The sequence below is a fragment of the Monodon monoceros genome, unplaced genomic scaffold, assembly GCF_005190385.1.
Source record: "Monodon monoceros isolate NGI ecotype Baffin Bay Population unplaced genomic scaffold, NGI_Narwhal_1 Super_Scaffold_12, whole genome shotgun sequence".
Classification (NCBI taxonomy): domain Eukaryota; kingdom Metazoa; phylum Chordata; class Mammalia; order Artiodactyla; family Monodontidae; genus Monodon; species Monodon monoceros.
Window position 1 is genome coordinate 44,228,883 of NW_021703768.1, and position 18,869 is coordinate 44,247,751.

Consider the following 18,869-nt stretch of genomic DNA (forward strand, 5'->3'; position numbering starts at 1 on the left):
TAGGAAAAATGGTTGAACATCAGGCTCAAAATTAAATTTGGGCTTTTCACATCTATCACTGGCTTCCTGCGGCCACATCTGTGATGTTTCTGCAAGGGGTCTATGGCCATAAAGACGTTAGCCTTGCCCATTCTAAACCAGCCTCTCCAGATTCACTTTCCCCTACCAATGGAGGAAAATGGTCACTGCACAATAAACAAAACCCAAAAATCTAGTAGAAAAGGCCAGGTGTGTTTCCTTAAGGTATAGGCACCTCTCCACAGCGAGAATGATTTTGGAGGTGAGACTTAATGGGCCTGCGGCCATACCTCCAGGACAGCTCTTCATGTCCTATGGCTCATTGGGATATGGTTCCTTAAAGGAATGTCATCAACTGTGAAAACTAGCAGATTCCTGAGGAAGGTAGGAATACAAATCTATATTTTAAAAAGTCATCTTGTTCGGCTTCTATGGAATCCACCAAATCCATCCTAGATGAGTGGGTGAAAACTCTTACTTCCGTGCTATCTAATTAAGACCATTAATCCCTTCCAGTACTAACATATCAGTCTGACCTTATCTGCGATTTTGACTAAATAGCTTACACAAGTTTTTTAACTTATTCTAAGTTATTGTGAGGCCCTGGGAGAGTCAAACCTGGCTGCTAAATGCTCTACCTGGATAATATAATCCATCCCCACAATATTTCAAGGAAGATTTCAATAGCCCCATTTCACAGATGAAGAAACCAAGGCTTAGGGAGGTTAAGTACCTTGCTCAAGAACATGTGCCTGGTAAACTTAGTGGAATCAGGATTCAAACCCAGATGCTCTGCTATAGCCGCACAAGGTTAACCACTACACCACACTGCCTTTCCCGTATAAGCCACAAGGACAAAGGGTAGAAAACATGATTGGTGATTTCTTGGCACCCATATCACATCCCCTCAGCCCACTTCTGATTTCAGCCACATTTTGGCAGAAAGTTCCATGAATCTCAGGCCAATTTTCTGCTTTCCTGCCTCATGATTTCCTCTGAAAGTGCAGGAGCCCACTCAGCCCATGTTCAAGTTGGCTTGGAAGTCCTCAACCAATGGGCCATGGGGACCTGGAGAAATGCTTTCCAAAGGACAATCCTGGAGACACCCCATATGCTTCTCAGAACCCCAGTGTCATCAGGGCCCTTTGCCCACCGCAGCAGCCATGATACCCTTTGCCTTTCTGCCACTCTCTCCCTGTTCTCTCATTCATTTCCCAAATAAACAACTTGCACCTGAGATCTTCTCACCAGCTTGCTTTTGGGGAATTAAGACATCCTGCCTTTGTGGTGTAATTAACTAGACAGTTTCTTATGGCTCCCTCCCAATCTTTTATTCAGTGACTTTTAAAATCACACACAAAATTTCAACAGTCTTCCAGTCAATTAAGCCTGAATTCATTAGCCCTGAATGAAGTCCATTAAGGCATACATTCTAGAAGGGGCTGCTGCTGTTGTAGGAACGTGGAGACACAACCATGGGACACGTCCCCCATGTTACAATTTACTGGAGTGTGAACAGCTGAATATGCATTTCCATCTAGATTTTCAGAGAAATGGCTGTTTACCTGGGAAGGCTCATTCTACTCACTCATCTATACAGAAGGCATGGCATAATTTTGTATTAAATTATCCAAAAAGACAGTTCTGGTCCTCACATTATCATTTGCTGTCCTTTTATCCAATCCAGACAAGTCTTGAAGCATAATTGACAAGTTCTCTTCATCCAAGTAAAAAGTTTCTAAGGCCAATCCATTTCTAATTATGTGACCTTAGGGGCATACCTATGACCCTATGGGGGACAGTCCCCCCAGATCTCTGAGGGTATGTCTACAGAAGGAGTAGGGACAGGATAAGAGACACAATGTTCACCTAATCCAACGGTATGTTTTCACAGGTGAGAAAAGTGAATTGCTCGGAGAGTTATTGGACTGTGCACCATGCCCCCCAGCCATTAAGAACTGGGAGAACAGCCCAGGTCCCTGCACTGCACTGCCTTCTCCACAGAAAGCCAACTGGTGACAAAACCCAGCCTGAAAAAATCCTTCACAGTCCCTGTCTCCAGTTTCTCTAGAATCAGTGTGGGATACTGCCTTGTGCAAATATTATAAAGACTCCCATCCTGCCTATACGAACAGTAATGAAAAAGCCATAGTCCCTCAGAAACATACCATGCAGTCAGCGGTATAATCGTTGTATAATAATCACAGGTTTGCAGTTTTAGAGCTGAAAGGTCTGGTGGATGGTTGTTCACTGTTAGGTGTCATTAAATTAGAAAAACTATGTATTTCTCATAATAACTAGCAAATTGGGTTTTTTTTTTGCATTTCTCCAAATATTTTATTTTTCAAGAGAGCAATAGCAATAATACTAATTAAGATTTATTGTGCGATTACCATGCTAACTGCCTTAAATGTATCATATATTCCCTATGTTGTAGGTATAATTCTAATCCCCTTTAACCCCCATAGCTGCACCATAAACTCAGAGTAATAAATTAACATTCAAGAAAAATAACAGAATCTATATTTGCAATTCCTGACATAATAAGGCGTCGTTAAATATTGTTTAGAGTTCTGTGACAGTAATGTTACTTTGGTTTAAGACCTATTTTCAGCACACTGATCGTTATGGGGAATGCTACTTCTTTGTTTGTTGTGGTAAAATACACATAACATAAAATTTACCATCTTAACAAATTTTAAATGTACAGTTCAGTAAAGTATATTCATACTGTGGTGCAACCCATTCCAGAACTTTTTCATCTTGCCAAACTGAAACTCTGTACCCACTAAACAACTCCCTATTTCCCCCTCCCCCAACCCCTGACAACCACCATTCTATTTTCTGTTTCTAGGACTCTGACCACTTTAGACACCTCAGATAAGTGGAATCATGCAGTATTTGTCTTTTTGTGGCTGGCTTGTTTCATGTACTGTCACATCCTCAAGGTTTATCCATGTTGTAGCATGTCAGGATTTCCTTCCTTTTTATGGCTAACATTCCATTGTAAGTATATACCACACTTTGTTTATCCATTCGCTGGTCACAGACACTTGGGTTGCTTCTTCCTCTTGGCTACTGTGAATAATGATGCTATGAATATGAGTGTACTAGCAAATTGCTCTTAAGTAAAATAAATTGGTTACATTCTGCAGTGTTCATTTCAGCTCATAGTCTTGCATTCACGTTCTCAAGAAAAACTAATCTCAGTCCGTCTTATCCAGTTATTTACACTTGGAATAATCTTAGCCTGTTGGCCAGTCATGACCAGGTGTAGCCATTCATCTCACAGCCCAGATGAAGAGGCAATCTGCCTAGGAGGAAACAGGTTCACAGAGGGCTGGCCTTGCAAAACTCATTTTATGAAGTGGTGATAAAGTTCTTTAGGGAGACAATATAAGCATAGTGATTATAAACATGGGTCTGGCCTCAGAATCCCAGCTCTAGCACTTACCAGCTGTGTGACCTCCAAAAAGTTACTTAATCTCTCTAAGCCTCTGTTCCTAATCTCTAAAACAGAAGCAGTGATAATAATAGTACTTACATCCTAGGGTCATGGTAAGAAATAAATGAAATAATCCGTGTAAAGAATTTAGCGTAGCGTCTGACATACAGTAGCTCAAGAGTTGTCAGCCTTTATTCCGTGGTTATAGGTCACCAATTCCAACCCCCTCATTAAAGATGAGGTCCAACAAGATAAAGCAGTGCACACTCCTGCCTTGATAGCCACAGAGCTCTGGATGGGCAGAGACCCCTTGTCTGACATGAAAGTGATCAGAGATTTACTCTTTTTAATCACAGAAGTTTGTTTTATTTCAAAACTTTGATAAAAAAAAATACACCACTTAACCTAAGGTTGACCATTTTAAGTCCACAGGCTTAAAAATAAAAGCTAAGAAACAGGAACTGAAAATATTAAAAAATAAAATCTGAGCAAAACCAAGTAAACATCACAGACATCTTTCTGCTAAGAAAGCCCTTGACCTTGTAAGTGTGTCTTAAATATTGTTTAAAACATATTTGGTTTTCTTTTGCTTTTGTATCAAATGTGGATCATCACAGCCATCGTGCAAAGACCACCACATTTTAAATAATAATCTATGCTTTTACTTGGCCTCTTCTCAGGCTGTACCTCAGCATTTCTGCCTTTGCAATTCTGACAGACTTAAGAGTTTAACACATTTGGGCAGTTCATTGGACGGCAGTCTAAGGCTTCAGGGCAACTAGGGGCCACTTTAGGATAGAATCAAAAACTTTTCCCTCAATCACCCTGCAGCTGAGCAGCTCCCAGCCCCAGAGAGGAGCCTTCTAGCTCCAGCATCCTCTCTAAATCCCTGGACCACAGCACTTTTCAAGCACATGGTGTGCTTCCTCTAGCAGTCCCAGACAACTTGAAGAACCTACCTGGCCTTTCTTTGATCAGATTTACATTCCACGATATTCAGGGTTCATGGTGATAAGCAACACTAAAGACATCTTTCTTTCCCAGGCTACGCTGCTTTGCTCCCGTTCACTGGTGATACCCCCAGGCCAAGAATCACCCAGCACATAAGTGGTTAGCAACCCTTGCTGTGCATTAGAATCCCCTGCAGCGCTTTTTTGTAAAACCATGGATGCCTGGAGATCACCCTAGGTCATCTGAAACTGAACTTCTGAGGATAGAGTAGAGGGCTCAGCAGTCCTCAGGAGCTCTGCAGGTGGCTGCGATGGGTAGTGAGGTTGAGAACCTCTGCCCTAATCAAAACAGGAAGTCAGAGTGTAGCATCAGGCACCGTGCTCCAAGGTAGGCCACACTCAAGCTGAAGGGCAGAATCTTTCAAGCCACACCACAGATTCCAATAAGTGACCTCAATTCACCACTAAAGGGGAAGAGGTCCTTCCCCAGCTCATCTAGACATCAAACCAGGACAACTCATTTCTAGCTGGGGCTACTGAAGCCCTGATCCACACTCCAGCCAACTTCACACCCTGAGTGCTCATCTTATCCAGCCAAACTCTGCTTCCAGTCTGTCTGCAGTGACTACACCTGCACGACTAGACTCTACTGAAGAGTAAGAGAGAATCGTATTCAGTCACGGCTCATAGGAAATCTCAGGGGCCACCAGCAGCATCTTTATAAGCAGCAGGACCAGTAAACATGAAATGGTCAAGACCCAGAAAGTAGGCAGACCACTGAGCGGGGCATCACTAAAGAAAGATGAAGGAGGCAGACATGCTGAAGGTGTTCAGCAGCAAAACTGAAAGGAGAAGAACATACAGGAGGCCCATCCCAGTACAATCAGAGTGGCAGACAAAGAACCAAGGCAGAGACTGAATATAGAAGCAGGGTGGCATGGTGTGTACACAATTGGGCTCCGGTTATAAATTGCCTGGATCGAACCCTGGCTCTGATCCATGACTGGAGGCAAGCAAAAGAACAACAACAAAAATAAAATAAAACACTCTAGGGCTTCCCCGGTGGCACAGTGGTTGAGAGTCCGCCTGCCGATGCAGGGGACACGGGTTCGTGCCCCGGTCCGGGAAGATCCCACATGCCGCGGAGCGGCTGGGCCCGGGAGCCATGGCCGCTGAGCCTGCGCGTCCAGAGCCTGTGCTCTGCAGCGGGAGAGGCCACAGCAGTGAGAGGCCCGCGTACCACAAAAAAACAAAAAAAAACACTCTAAGCCTCAGTTTTCTCATCTGCAAAATAGGAATAATATTACCTTTCTCATAGGGTTATTAAATACGATAGTGAGTATGAGGACAAGCACAATAGCTGGTGCTTAATCAAATGTTAGCAATATCATTATAAGAAAAAGAGGCAGATCCTAGGACCCAAGACAGAGGCTTAGGCAAAAGGAAATAAGACAAAAGGCCAGTTACAAATCAGAGCAGACCCTGCAGTAAAAACAGAAGCCTTGTCACCACAATGGCAATAGACTAGAGCTCTCAGTTCTAGTTTCTTTGTAAAAACAGGGTTGGCTCCAGAGCCTTGGGCCAACTGGACAGCTGTGACCTTAGCTGCAAAGGTTAGAGGCCTGGAGGCGGGGGAACCAAGCTGACTGTTATGCCCATTGGCTTGCCACAGGTTCAAAGCTGAGGCCACTCCCTGGGACTCCTAGAGCCCACTTTCCTTTGAATCCATAGGTCCTTCCCAGTGTGGCCCTTACCTTCAGGAATTACTTTAAAAAACAAAAAACAAAACAAACAAACAAAAACTCCTAGTATTTTCTACCTCCAGCTGCAGGTTCCCATTCTTGCCCTGGCCAGGGGCCCCCCTCCTGTGCTACAGTCATTTTAGTTTCTCTAGCACCTCCCCTGCTTTGCTCAGTCTCCCTTCCAGCCTTCATTCTAGGCCCTTTAAACAGGCCCACGGAGTCCCCAGAGTCCAAAAGAAGGCTTTCTTCCCTACCCTTTTTCCCCACTCCCAACCAGTCCCACACCCTGCCCACCCCCAACCAGCCAGAGTCTTATTAGCTTCCAGCTCCACCCTATAAAGCCTTCATTTAGGAATTCTCATACATATTTCCATGTTAATAACACCCACCATCTTCCCTGGAAAGTTCCCATTAGCTTTTCCTTAAGCACTCAAAATACAGTAAGACTTCACACTCATGTCTTAACACAGAAACCTCTGTCCTGCTGGCTCTTCAGTTCACTGTCATTAGGGGGAAGGGAAGCATTTGACAATACTCTGAAAACAAACCAAACCAGGAAGTGGATAAATGGGGACATTTTTCTTAACATGTTTACTTCTGACCTTCTCCCCTCCATCCCCCAAAGCTGACATACCCAGTGGACTGGACCAGTACTCTGCTTCTCACTGCAGCACAGAGATATTTGGGGTCTGTCTCCAGCACAGACCAATAGATCTGTTCTCTTCCAGGGCAAAGCTTGAAGCTTTAATCTTGTCCAGCCGTTTCACAAATTCATTGTAGAGCAGTTACAGATCTGTGATAAGGGGAACCAAGCAAGAGTGCCCACCTGGAGCCATCCGAGAGCATCAGTGTGGCTCAAGATCAATAGGCCCCCATGGTAGAAGGCCAAGAGGTAATTATCCTCCCGGCAGAAAGTACTCCTATCTGTGCCTGCAGGGTTCTATCTCCTGCTTATTTTCTGCACTCATGCATAGGAACTGAGGGAAAAAAAATTCAATAATGATACTGTGGTCAGCTGTACTCTCGGGTTAGGCAGTATTGGAAGAACATTCCCATTTTATAAAACTACCAAGTCTAGAATATTTTCAGAGCTGAAGGAACCTCAGGAGTAATCTCTCCCACTGCTTCATTTTAGAGATGAAGAAACTGAGACCTTGAGAAGTAAATGGACCCACAAGGGTCACCAGAGCAGAAGAGGAAGCAGCTTCTCTCTTCCTGTACTCTAGCCATTGTACCACACCAACCCACGGACAGCTTCATCTTGGCTATTTACAAAACGCATTTTTTAATGTAAATATATGACAGGGACTGAAAAACAACATGAGTGGATTTTTTTTCTTTGAAAAGTATTTATAATACCACAATGTTTTTACAAGAAATATACGTACCTGAATTGTCCTTAGAGAATGAGAAAGCACTAAGGATCAAAGAAGTCATTTGGTTGCAGAGAAGAAAAGGGGAAGAAAGTCATGGGTGTGTGTGTGGAAAAAAAACAAGATGCGAGGTTTAAATAGTATTGAGATTGAATGCAGCATGAAGAAGGGAAGAACGGGGCTGAAAAAGAACATCCGTGGAAGAAGGATATAGGAGATCAAGAGAGAAGAAAGACTCCAGAGAATCCTGAGGAAGTACTTTGAACTGTAAAGTGTGAGAATTCTTAATGTTACAGCTTCAAAATACTGTGAGTAATGGAAAAGGACAATGGGGAAATGACCTCTGTTAAGCAGGTGATTTACATATTTTCTCATTCAATCCTCACAAAATACCATTATATCTATTTTACAGATGAGAAACTATGTCTCAGAGAAGTTAACTTACCTATGGTCACAAAACTAAAATGTAGTAAAGCCAAGATTTTATTCAGGGTTGACACTGAAATCTGTCTAACAATCTAGGTTATGGCTTCCTTTCCACTGGAAACTGTAAAACAAGTTATAGTGCAGAGTTAAAATCTCATAGCTGCATTTGAAAAGCAGCAACCACGTGTCATATTAATACATTTAACATTACAACCTGGAAATGCTCTATTCTACTAACTTTTACTTTGGGCCATAAGAATTATCTCCAAGCATTATAGGAAGTTGAAGCTGGGTTTTGGGCCAATCAAAGAATGATCAATGTGAGAGGTCCTTTTATTAACTTAGTGATTAAAAAAAAAAATTGTATCAAGGGTTCATGTCCCCATTTCAAAGTAAAACAATGTGAGTCCTCACCTAGCAACCAAAATTTACGTTCCTAGCTCATTTCAATTCAGATTAGGTTTCAGAAGTCCTAGTACGTATTCAGTTTCCATTTCTTCATTCTTATGTATTTTTTAATTAAAGTGTGATATTTTCGACATAATTTAGCTCCAAAAGTTTTAATAGTTCCTCCATTAAGAATATACCACTAGATAACCACATACTGCGAAAATGCCAAAGAACTGATTAAAAGTTCAGATTCCCTTGTTAGTTTATGTTACTTCACGGGAAATGATTGCATATATGATAACAGTTTCTCTGGGAGGTATGTTTTGCTTTCTCTTATGATTACTACACAACTGGAAATTAATTTAATTTTCACCATCTCTTGTGCAGTTTCTTTTGTTCTACAGATCTTCTTCATCTCCCCCTCCCCCAAATATTTTAATATCAAAATAACTGAGCTGATATTATTTTTTAAAGTCCTAATAGAGAAGACTTTTAACAGTTACAAGAAGTTGATTTTAATAGACATTGAGTTCAGCAGATTAATTATAATTTCAAATGACAGTGAAAAGTTGAGGAAGGAATTGAAGAGAACAAGAAGAATGTGAGAAAAAAGGAGTTTCCCCAGTAGGACAATTTTTTGTTAATTTTTAACCCAAAATTGAATCCACTTTTTATTCATTTCCACATTAAATTATAAACACATTTTGAGGTGTTGTTTTTAGATGTTTTTTGTTTTGTTTTGTTTTGTTTTAGATGTTTTTAATTTGTCTAGTCTAACACACAACCTAAAAATTTTCCTTTAGGGTGTGACAATGCTTAAAAACAAAACGAAAACAAACCCTTTTTCCTGTTCTGTTTAAGGTGGGTGGATCAAAGAATGTCTGGGAAGATAAGAGAGCTTCAGACATTGGGCAACCCCAGTTACTGAGGAGAATAAAAAGGACGGTTCTTACAATCATGTCTATAAACAGTTTCTTGCTCAAAAAGGCAAGAGAATTCTCCAAACACTTGTTGGTAAATGTTCAATTCAGTTTGCTACATTTCACATCTTCACAGTCTTCAAAGGCTACAAATTTGAAACATTATTGGGTAGGAAGGTTTTGAAACTCAAGTTCCATTTATTCTTGGCCAAGTTCAATAGTCTGGTTCCTGGGATGGGGACCAGGGAGGGACAAACAGAAATAGTTTCTGATGATTTCCTCATCACTCAAGCTCCCCAGAGAAGGAGTCAAAAATGTTTGTTGTTGTTTTATTTTGTTTTAAGTATGAGTCTAAAATACAACTGAGAAAAGTGTTTTACTTTGTTTTGTGTTTCAGCAGCCAAGACCCAAGGTGCTCTGATTCTGTAGATTGAGTCCCACTTTTCTTCTTGGGTAACTTCTGTTTGGTTGGTTGGTTCATTGGTTGGTTTTTATTCTGGGCACACTGATGCTTTGAAAGAAATCTGAGACTTGTTAGAAAGAAGAAAAGAAAGAAGAGATTTTGAGTAGGTGAATTAGTTATCTGTTGCTGTATAACAAATTACCCCTCCCCAAAACTACCAGCTTAAAGTAACAAACATGTATTATCTCAAATAGTTTCTGAGGTAGAAGGATGGAGAAGCAGCTTACTTGGGCGTTCTGGCTCAGAGTCGCTCATGAAGTTACAGTCAAGCTGTCAGCCAGGGCTGTAGTCACTGAAGGCTCAGGATCCATTTCAAGGACACACACATGGCTGTTGACAGGCCTCAGTTTCTTGTTGGCTGTTGGCTGGAAACTTCATTTCCTAATCATGTGGGCCTCTCCATAAGGCTGCTCACAAGGCTTGCTTTCCCCCAGAGTAAGTGATCTAAGAGACAGAAAGACAGAAAGACCAACGACAAACAGATGCAACATGCCCATGATGGAAGTACAGCCTCTTAGAACCTAATCTCAGAAGTGACATTCCTTCACTTCTGCTGTACCTTACTGCTCACACAGAACACCCTGGCACATGGTAGCAGGGGCTTGCATGAAGCCACAAATACCAGGAGATGGGGATTGTTGGGGGCCATCTTGGAGGCTGACTATCACAGAAGGCACCTAGCAAATCTGCCAAACTTTGACCCCTTTTTTTTTTGCCATGCAGCGTGGCTTGTGGGATCTTAGCTCCCCGGCCAGGGATCGAACCCGGGGCCTCAGCAGTGAGAGTGCAGAGACTTAACCACTGGTCCGCCAGGGAATTCCCAAGCCCTTAATTTATATTTCATATGCCATTATTGAGACTTCACACAGCCACAGAACCTGGGACGCTCAACAAATATTTATGGGATGAGTGAGTTGAGAAACGCACATCTCAAGCTCCTGTGCTGTGCTGCTATCTCCCGGCCAGCAACTGGCAACATAACCGTCTTATTAGGACTTCGGCATTTCTTTCTGCAAATATTTCACGGGAGTGATTTTCAAATGATGCTCCAAGGGGTCCCAGGTGGAGCCCCTGGAAGGTACCCCCTCAACCCTTCTTGGTTCAGTCAGAGCAACTCCCCTGACATCTATTTTTACATGTTGGATTTCCTTTGAAAAACAATTCTTCAGCTAAGAAAGGGGGTGGGGGGTTGAAACTAAACCCTTCTTATGCATTTTACCTATGTTATTTTAAATAAAAATATTAGAAAATGTGGATAGTGCTGAAAAGTATTGTACTCTAAATTTAGAAATCCTTAGGGAAGCCCAAAGCAGTAAATCTTTAATGTCAATTCAGACATTAGGCTTAAGCTGGTTGACTTTGGATTCAATTATACAAAACATACACATGCAGGTGTGCACACACAAAAGACAGGGGAAAATATATGCAAAAATCTAGAAGGATGCAATTGAAGATTATGTCTTAAAAGTAAGGTAAAATTAAATTTTTTATATTTTTTCCAGCTCTTGAGAAGTGAGGACATTCTCAGAATATATGAGCCTATCTTTTGACTTTTGTGTCAGACTTTCCTATTAGTTTTGGGGGACAAAGTACATGGAGAGGTAGAATCTTGTCTGTGTGCTCCTAAATTTTTCTGGATTTATCATCCCATGTTTAAAATTCCCCATATTTCCATGGCTAGCCATACTCTAATCAAATACTAAAAGTGTTTCGAGGGACCCTTTAAAGCCATTGGGCCTTAACCTCACCTTAAGCCAAACAGAATATTTGGATTTCTATCAAAGTAACCTCTCTTCACCCAAGTTCGCAAAAACCACAAGCCTCTCAAGTATCTTCTAAATGAGCTCTGTTTTGTGTGTTCTACTTCACATAAGGCAAAGGTCATTTGCTTTACCAGTAGCTCCATGTCTCAGTTGATTGTAAAGTCCTCAAATAACTACACATAGACTATAAAATGTCATTAAGGTATATCATATCCTCTTAACTATTCCCACAGAAAGGAACAAGGAAAAAATTAATGAATTAGCCTCCACTTATAAGGAAAACAAAGAACTTAACTATTGAATTACACTACCTAAAAGTGAATGTTTGGAGATTGAATTGTGTCCCCAAAAAGATATGTTGAAGTCCTAACCCACACCATCTCAGGATGTGACCTTGTTTGGAAATAGGGTCATTGCAGAGGTAAAGATGAGGTAGGGTGGGCACCTAATCCAATGTGACTGGTGTCCTTAGAGGAAAAGAACAATGTGAAGCCTGGGAGAATACCATGTGAAGTTTGCATCTACAAGCCAAAGAATGAATGCCTGGGGCTACTAGAATCTAAGAGAGCAATGAACAGATTCTCCCTCAGAGCCCTCAGAAGAAACCAGGCCTTCCCACACCTTGATTTTAAGCTTCTAGCCTCCAGAACTGTGAGAAAAATCAGTTCTGTTGATTAAGTTACTCAGGTTATAGTACTTTGTTTGCAACCCTAGCAAACCAATACAGTGAATTCATGTCTTACAGCTCTAGTCCAGTTCCCACAATGCCTTTAGGAAAATTAAATCCCGGACTGCTCTGGGCAGACCACTGAAAGCTTCTATGCCTCTCCATTGTCCTCAGCAGGGCTCACAGGCTGCTGCCTGCCTTGCAGACAGGTTTTATTTTTGCCTATTTATTTTTTTAAAAATTTATTTTGACTCCAATGATAAAGTTGAGAGATTTCCCATCAAAATCTGGATTCCAACTTCTCTTGAAAAATCAGAAAATCTGGCAGGAAACTCAAACTCAATAGGATTCTAGTCCTTTCTGCATCTTATCTGCCTGGAGGTATAGTTATTTATATACCTGCTTTACCCTCTTCCAAACTTAGTCTCACCTATCTATTCATCCCTACAACTGTGGTTGTCAAACTTCAGCAGGCATCAGAATCCCCTGGAAGTCTTGTTAAAACCAAGCTCGCTAGGCCCTACCCCAGAGTTTCTGATGCAGCAGGTTTGGGGGTGAGGCCCATGATTTGCATTTCTAGGATTTCCCAGGTGACACTGCAGCTGCTGGTCCGAGGACCACACTTTGAGAACCACTGCCTTATAACACGATGTTGGTCTTGCACATAAAATGGGCTCAATAAATTGCTGAATTATTATAGTTGTTGCATAGTGATTAAGAGCACACAAATACCATTTGCAACTTCCAATTTCATCACTCACTATGACTTTGCACAAGTTACTTAATTTCCTTGTACCTCTAGATCCTTGCTTGTTTAATTAGAAAAATAAGAGCACCTGTGTACTTCAAAGGGCTGTTATCAATATTAAATGAGATGATACAGGTAAAATACTGCAGCTGATCATGCGTGCTCAGCGGACATTAGCTGTTATTACTATTTATTAATTCTCTCCTTTCCTAGTCTATAAGCTTGAAGCCAGTCTCCCTCTCATTTTCCTTTATATAACCACCCCCTGGACCCGCACCGATATCTAAAGCTGTGCCTCACCCAAAACAGGCACTGAATAAACATTTCCTGAATGAATAAATGAAGAAACTTAACATACACTCAAATTCCGTGGGTCGAACATGTCAGTTAGGACAACCAAGCTGAGTCGACACTCTTCTAGAGCCCTTATAGTTGCAACGCAAAGCTGAATTAAAACGGGTATTCCTAAATTAAAGTGTAAACTCAGAGATGATTGGCAAATTAATAATTCCCCAAAGGGGCATTAACAGCTAGCTTTTTTGCACACGACCTCGGTGTCAGGCACTATTCTCTGTCCTCTGGGCTTACTCACCCCTCGAATCAGGCCTCGTTAACGTTAAACCTCAGGTTGATATATCAGTTAGCAATTGCATTTGGCTACTTGTGACAGAGACACCAAAAATAATGACCCAAACACACAAAGGAATTTTCTCTCATAAGGAAAAACCAGAGGAGGCAGGTCAGGGCTGGTGTGACAACTCAGCAAAAGCTTCAGGGACCGAGGCACCTTCTCTCTTCCTGTACCTCACCTCAACCCTCAGCTGTGTCTTCAAGGTCACCTGGTAGTCCAGCATCTCTAATTGGGGCGCCAGCCTCATATCAGCTTTCCAGTCAGCAGGGAGACAGGAAGGGCAAAAGCGCCCGCCCTCCCTTTGCAGAAGGCTTCCTGGAAGTTCCACAGAATACTCTGCCCACGTCCAGTCAGCCCAAACCTGGTCACACGGCCACACCTACCTCAGGGGAAACTCGATCTCTGAGCTGAACACGTTGCTGCCCTGGGAAAGCCAGTTTCTGTTAGTAAGGAGAGAGGGAGAGCCCATCTAGAGCATTCACCATGTCTGCAACAGCTAATACAGGTTCACACACGTAAACACACACATACAGACAGGCAGTCTTCATCCTGGGCTCCCACTGAAGAGCAAATCACACGTTTGAAACACGTTTCAAATTTGTTAAGTAAGCTACTGTGAGTGTAGGTTTCACTCACACATTTTTGCTATCACCTTTTTGATGAGGCAAGACAAGAACCTTGACCATATCTCAGCCTTGGGGAAAGCAGCTGGCTCCCCAGCAGTGCCACGGGCTGTGTGTATGAGGAGTGTGAATTTGGATCACACACACTGTGATGATGCTGGCAGTGGGGATAAAAATAAGTACCTCCCAACACCCTCTGCATTGTGATTACAGTATCCAAACCTTGAGCCCGAGGGTGCTGAAAGCAAACAGCAGGAGAATGAACACACTGTAATGCCTCCTTCAAGGAAAGCTGATAGGATCTGAAAAAACAGGAGACATCATTTAGTAGGAAACTCTCCCTTTCCCTCTCTCTCTCTCTCTGTCTCCCTTTTCCCCCTCCCCCTTCCCACTATCTAAAATGTATCAGGGTTGTAGTGTTAATTAACTTTGTGACTTAAAGTGTAAAGCACCCCTATGCAAACCACCAAAGAGCACCTCCTCCACTGAAACCCTCTAAGCCATCAGCTAACCTGGATTTGCAATTTCTCCGTGATTGAGCCTCGCAAGGCAGACAAAAACTCCTTTATAAAAAAGCTCGGAAAGAAGTGAACTCTGAAACGATAGGGTCTCTGTGTTCTTTGTGTAGGTAGGCAATTTCCCAGCAAGGTTTCGGGTTTTGCAGTTAGCTTTTGTAATTACAATAAAAGAGAGATAGTAACCTTTACAGTGAGTGGCAGTAGCACCCTAACACTAGGCTGTGTGAAAACAGATCACATTACCTAGAGCCTCACATTGCAGCGGGGGGTTATTGTATAAAAATGGGTTCTGTTGTAGGCATCCAGGTAGCCTTTCTTCATCGAGGCAGGCCATTGCACCTGTGTGAGGGGGATTTTTTTTTTTTTTTCAGTACAGGAAAATCTCTCCTCCCAGCAATTCAATTGATATTGAAAGTCACTTGCTAAGTGGATTTGTCGGGGAGTTGTGTGGGGGGATGGACAGAGAGGAGGAAATCTTGCAGGTGGGAGGGGAAGCATCCACAAGCTAAGTAAACTACTAGGTGAACAACCTCAGGGGTGAGACTGCTCTGGGATTCCTTTGGTTGCTGTATGTGGCTACCCTGACTAACAGAGTTTGGAAGCTGCTGGTCATCATCACTTTTGCTTTCCTGTGATGAGAATGAATGCTATTAAACTAAGAACTGTTTTCATTTTTGAAGACTTTGTTTTAACTTAGTTCATGGAACATGAGCATTGCATAAAATTATATCCTACCTAATAAATACCAACATTAAAAGTCACATTTTCACATAGAAAATTGTCCTTCGTGCTGAGCTTCTGCTAGTAGAAGAATTTAAAGAGAGTGGTTCTTATCTATCGATGTTAACGGGCCTTCACATCACCATGGACGGATTGGAACTGTGTGCAAGAAGGCACGGATCGTGGAAATTCAGTGCCGGTAAAGGCTGCTCAATTGACAGAAGATGTGTACTGAGGAAAGCAGTCATGCAGTCAGTAAATATTTATTGAGTTAGGAGCTTTAACGGGATATTGTCAGAGCTTAAAAGAGGATGTGTATGCATGTGAAATGGTCTAAGACTAATAAATTTACAAGAGCAAAACCAAACTGGAACAAATTGGGAAGTGCTGAGGAGTTGCAGAAGGGAGCGTGGTAAGGTGAGGCCAGCCCAGGAAGGCGGTTTGGGACCAGGCTAACTCTGAATCGGAAGTTTAGGGCTCGTGGCCCCAGGTCCCTGCATAACATGTAAATTCCTGCTGGACCCAGCCAGCCATTCACTGAGGGCAAGAACCCATCAAGGACATTTTAAGCATGTATATGTGTCCTATTCTATTTTCCAGGCTTCCTAGAGAAGGAAAGGTATGTACCTCAGAGGTCAAAAGTGACCCCAAATAGCCTTGTGTTTGGCCTGCAATTTTTTTTTTTTGAGCTAGCATTTAAAAATCAATGGAGAGGGCTTCCGTGGTGGCGCAGTGGTTGAGAATCCGCCTGCCAACACAGGGGACATGGGTTCGAGCCCTGGTCCCGGAAGATCCCACATGCCGCGGAGCAACTAAGCCCGTGCACCACAACTACTGAGTCTGCGCTCTAGAGCCGGTGAGCCACAACTACTGAGTCCATGTGCCACAACTACTGAGTCCATGTGCCACAACTACTGAGCCCGTGTGCTGTAACTACTGAAGCCCACGTGCCTAGAGCCCGTGCTCCGCAACGAGAGGCCACTGCAACGAGAAGCCCGCGCACCACAATGAAGAGTAGCCCACACTCGCCGCAACTAGAGAAAACCCGCACGCAGCAACACCCAACGCAGCCAAAAACAAACAAATAAATAAATAAATGTAAAAACACAAAACAAAGTACCTGTAGCACACACACACACAAAAAAAGCCCCCACCCCCCCAAAAAAACAATGGCGATTTCTGTCTTCTTTAAGAGAAATTAGGAGATAATTTGGTGCGATCTGGATTTGCACCGCTGAAATACGAGTCCAGAGCTGGTAAATTTCAGACAGCCATCTCACCGTCCAGGGGAGGTGGGCCTTGCCTCCCCACACACAGTCCCCGCCACTTCCCGCAGCCTCCCCTTCTCCTCTGCTCTGAAGTCTCCCATCAGCTGCCATTTCCCATAAGGGTTACAAGGTTGGTATTTTATAGGAAAGAAATATCTTCTTCCAACGTCACTATCAAATATGGGGACATGACGGACCTGAAGGATTATATATCAAGGGGAAAAAAATCATTCTTTGCTTCATTCTACAACTATTTATTGAAGACCTACTATGAGCCAGGTACTGTTTTAAACACTAAGGATATAAGGGCAGGGTCGGGGGGAATGGACATGTTCCTCCCCCTGTCAAGCCGTTTCTTATTTGTAAGAGAGAGACGATAAACAAAAAATACAATAGCACTGCAGAGAGTGGTATGTAATATGAGAAGAAAAAAAAAGCAGGGGTAGAGTAAGGGTGGAGGGTCGGGATGGGGTGAAGGGGCAGATATGTTGGTCACAGAAGGCCGCTCCAATGAAGTGGCATTTGAACAGAAATCAGAATGAACTGGAGGAGTGAGCTTTGAGAAAGTGTATTTCTTTGTGGAAGGGAAAAAATTCTTTCAATGTATTTAATATGCAAAGGGCCTTTGTGTCAAAAGAACTCAGGCACTATTACGAAATAAACCAAGGTAAAAATTATGGAACAGCAAACAGAAAAATTGAGGCCCAGTCTTCAAGAAGCCTGCTTTTTAAATGACTTTTAAATTAAATGATCTTTAAAAGAAAGATCTATATTTTGAATTTTTATATTCATTTCACTAAAGACCAAAATCCAGTTTGATATTAGCAACCTAATTACATTTCCATCTTAGTGACCTTATGGGATAGGGAAGAATATCTCCATTCTACAGATAGAAAAGCAAGGCTCAGAACCGTTAAAACTCGCTGCGCATGGCAGCATCGTTACTACGTAGACAGGACAAGGCTATCCTGATTCCAGTCCCAGCGAATTTCCAAGGCTAGTGCTTTAATATGTTCCTCCTCTGAAGCACCTGTAACAAGAGCAGAGCGAAAGCAAACCTGGGTGAGGAAGTGAGGGGGTACAGAGTTTTAGAGGGCCAGGAAGTGTTTCTGAGCAACCGGCTCTAGATACAAAATTTCTTTATGATCTCATGTTTTTTTTGAAATACAAACACATTTTACATTTGTTCCATAATGTATCTGTATTCTTTCAATTTTGATCAAATAAACACACTACAAGAAGATGTGCTGTTTTTACTGCTTAACTTTGCCTACCATCCCCCCCAAATGCACTGAGTACCCCAGTTTAGAAAACAGGGCCAGAAGGTCTGCAGAATTAACAAGTAGAACCAGAGCCAACAGGGACTTGAAGACCCATCAGGGCTACAGACCATGATATTCTCCATCAAATGCACAATTATTAAGATACATAAAGATAATTAAAATACTCTCTACATTGCAAACATAAGCAAGCATGTATTACAAAATGGTATTCAAGATCAAACATTCAGTTTATTACTTTAGTGTAATTTTCAAGATGTTGTGCACATCTGGAGTTAAAATAACACAATCTAAGAAAACTGGGGATGGTAAGGTCCAAGAATAAAGTTATTGTCTTTGCACACAAATCAGTGGATTGCTGAGACAATTTTTCCTTTACTGCATAGTTATTATTTCATTAAGGGTAAAATACAACGTTACTGTTCAGGAATGTATCACATAGATGTTTCCAAGGGTTGGTGTCTCTGCACTCTTCTAATCATAAACTGTTACAGATGGGTTTCTGGGGTTCTGTGGATCACATGATAAAAATAACTCTCCCTTGCCTTGTCTTTCAATCTTTGTGTAATTGCAGGGGGTACTTATCAGTTTTTGGCTCATCTGTAATGGAGGACCCTCTTCCCTGACTTTTCCCTAAAGGACTCTATTTATATTGCACCTGATATGTACCCAGTCTCCAAGTAGAAGGATGAACTTGGCAAGAGTCTTTCTTCAACCCATTCATCACGGCCATTGCAAATGTCTGGCATGAGTCCACGTTATTTCCCTCACATTCCAACGCATGTCGTTCCAAGACATCTTTCCACGTACCATGTAGGAAATAGCTCCATGCACCAAGAAACAAAACCCAGCCAAGGAATCTGATATTCTGTCCAAAGACCTTTGAAGAAGATGCTGATGTTGGTTCACTTGAACTAAAGGCTT

At 42.2% G+C, this 18,869-nt stretch overlaps 1 long non-coding RNA gene across 1 annotated transcript; it reads right to left on the reverse strand.

Moving 5' to 3' along the window:
• Positions 1-9,698: 9,698 nt before the first annotated feature.
• On the reverse strand, positions 9,699-13,827 carry LOC114893229. Its single transcript, XR_003792855.1, has 3 exons — positions 13,715-13,827; positions 9,955-10,171; positions 9,699-9,794 (listed from the first exon to the last, which is right to left on the reverse strand). It is a non-coding gene; the product is annotated as an uncharacterized LOC114893229 (long non-coding RNA).
• Positions 13,828-18,869: the final 5,042 nt, after the last annotated feature.